Source organism: Oncorhynchus masou, chromosome 10 (assembly GCF_036934945.1).
Source record: "Oncorhynchus masou masou isolate Uvic2021 chromosome 10, UVic_Omas_1.1, whole genome shotgun sequence".
NCBI lineage: Eukaryota > Metazoa > Chordata > Actinopteri > Salmoniformes > Salmonidae > Oncorhynchus > Oncorhynchus masou.
Window position 1 is genome coordinate 27,512,531 of NC_088221.1, and position 3,262 is coordinate 27,515,792.

Here is a 3,262-nt window from a genome sequence, read left to right on the forward strand (position 1 = left end):
TCTGGTCTGATGAAACAAAAATACAACTGTTTGGCCATAATGACCATCATTATGTTTGGAGGAAATAGGGGGAGGCTTGCAAGCCGAAGATGTGGCAGCATCATGTTGTGGGGGTGCTTTGCTGCAGGAGGGACTGGTGTACTTCACAAAATAGATGGCATCATGAGGGAGGGTAAATGATGACCCACTGGGAATGTGATGAAAGAAATAAAAGCTCAAATAAATCACTCTCTACTATTATTCGGAAATGTCACATTCTTAAAATAAAGTGGTGATCCTAACTGACCTAAAACAGGGATTTTTTACTTGGATTAAATGTCAGGAATTGTGAAAACTGAGTTTAAATGTATTTGGTACATTTCCGACTTTAACTGTAGAAATACGTGCGTACCTTTCCAAATCAATCAAATGAATTTACCACAGGTGGACTTCAATCCAGTTGTAGAAACATCTCAATGATGATTCATGGAAACAGGAGGCACCTGAGCTCAATTTTGAATCTCATATTAAAGGGTCTGAATACTTACATATAAGGTTTTAACATTTTTTTAAATAAATTTGCAAACATAAAAACAAACAAAAAAAGTAATTTTGTCATTATGGGGTATTGTGTGTAGATTGCTGAGGAAATGTTTTTATTTAATATTTTTTTAGAATCAGGCTGTAACGTAACAAAATTTGGAAAAAGTCAAGGGGTTTGAATACTTTCCAAAGGCACTGTAGGTGCACGCATGCACACACACATCATAATTAGACAGAATAAAGGGTTTTCTCCTGAATAAATTGATCATGGCTATTCCATTGTCACTTAAAATCAGCATTCAATCAAGCCTTTGTGGAAGGAGATGCCGCCCCAAAGTCTTACCATGAATCAAGATAATCAGGAAAAACTAAAGCCAATCACTGGGAGATAAATGGACGATTGGAGACACAAAAGTGTGTGTCCTGTAAGAGGTGATACATTTAGCCAGAGTGATATATTGATTGCCTTCTCTCGCTTTTGTGCGGTCCACTGTATTCCTCATCATACCCCAAGTGATGACACTGGAGATTGAAACAAAATAAATGTCGCTAATGAAGGATCCATCTGATACCTAGTCTTCCAGTTTAGAATGTGGAAATTTGACCAGTAAAATGGTTTCTGGGACAGTGTGGGGTAAACACTTTCCTATTCCCCTTCAAAAAACTATTACTTACAATACAGTAGGGTGGTCATTATTGAGTTAATCATAACCAGAGTAAAGGGAGCAATTTCTTTCCATAAAAATGGATACTGCGATGACCACATTCATTTAAATTATTGCTTATGAACAATTGATTATTAAACGAGCCCCAGAAGAGGTGTCATTCATGTATATGGTTCATGGTAGCCTGTCTGTCATCGTGTCTCTTCTCCATGTCTATAACTTCAACAGGAGATAATGTGCTGCCATGAACACGATTTTCCTTTCTGTGATGATACAGCAACAGCTGCTGAGCCACATACACGGCTTCTCATTATTCGCAATACTCATTACCTCTTCATCGATCGCCTCTCCCAATTTACTGCTTGAGGTAAATCATTGTCCCTTCAAAACGTACAATAAGCACCTTGGGCCACCCGTGCGCATTGAGCCAGCCTTTGATTTACTAGTGCTGAATGTTAAATCAATATTGTGGAGGATATTGTGACTTCTGAGACTCCCCGGTCAGACTTATCAGACCCATGTAATTAGTGGCATCTGGGAAATCAAGAAAGAGACTGAGTCTGTCTGTCAGGGGGGAGAGAAGACAGTCGTGTGGCTACACATTTTCAAACATGTAATGAACAACTTTCTCTACTGTAATGACTGAATGTAATGCATTAGTGGTGAGAGCGGGTGGGAGCCTGCCTGGGAGGATGTTCATATTGGGTTTTGGACCGCCTTATGTAACCAACAGGATCAATCTGTCTCTGAGTGGATTCTGACAGACTTGGTCAGGTACTGAAGGAGGTATAGATGCACTTAGAGCTTACCCACCTGCATCTGATACTAAAGCTTTTACCTAAAGCCCCCTAGAGAACCTGGCACTCCATTTAGCTTCGTCCTCCTGCTAAATGCACAGGCACTTACCGCCTCAAATAGCTGCGAAAGCGATTCTCAGTGAGAGCAAAAATACAACAAATAATGCAAGTTTTACACCCACTGCACACATTCTCCTAAAACGATCCAATGACTAATACAAACAGTCCATTGATGCAGGGAGAGAGGTTTCTCAATCGCGTGGTAAAGACTCATACATAGGAACCCTTTAAAAGAAAAGGGAGAGTTCAAAACATCACATGTGAATGAGGAAAAACACAGAAATAGCACTGTTAGGAAACATGAGGTAGCTGAACGTGATCGTCTTGTATAAGAAAAAGAAAAGGCTCCAACCGAAGCAAGACAAATGCCAATGCACATGAAACAATGTCTTCAGTGCCAGACCAAACACCATCTTTTTGAGGGCAAAATGCAATCAACCACCAACAGCAGACCAGCTGCAGAGCAGTCAGAACATGAGTATTTATATCTGCAATAAAGCCCCTTTGTGGGGAAAACTTTCTGATTGGCTGGGCCTGGCTCACAAGTGGGTGGGCCGATGCGCTCACAGGCCCACCCATGGCTGCACACCAGCTCAGTGATGGGAAATCCATAGATTAGGACCTAATGAGTTTATTTTAATTGACTGATTTCCTGATGTAACTCAGCAAAAATGAAATGAAATTGCTGCATGTTGCATTTATATTTTTGTTCATTATAATATTCTAAGTGTGATCCCCTGCACTGGCTCTGTGGTTGACTGCTCTGCGCTGAATCTTGTTATAGATACCCAGCCTTCCCACTGAGCTCTGTGAGTTCTGCCATTTCTCCATCCTCACCAGTAATTGCCAGGTATTTTTAGGTTTGCCAGCGTAGGGTCATTAAAACAAATGGAGGGAGATAGCACAGAAAGAGATCTCCCTAGGCTCCCCAGAGGTAAGTGGGGAGAGGATTGTCGAGGTCACACACTACTATTTTTTCAATTAGGAACCCTGGGATTGATAAGGCTTTTATCAAAGAGGGAGGGTGGCAAGGCTGGATCACCGACACTGTTATACTGTTGAAGTAAAATCAGGGTCAAAAGAGAGAAGTTTGAGGCTTGCTTCAGGACTGAGATGGTTATCTACTGTATCAGGATGGAGAAGCTCATGTTGGGTAGTGCCTTGTACATGCCAGACACTTATTTTAGCCATTTTATAAGCCAAACAAATTGCAATTGG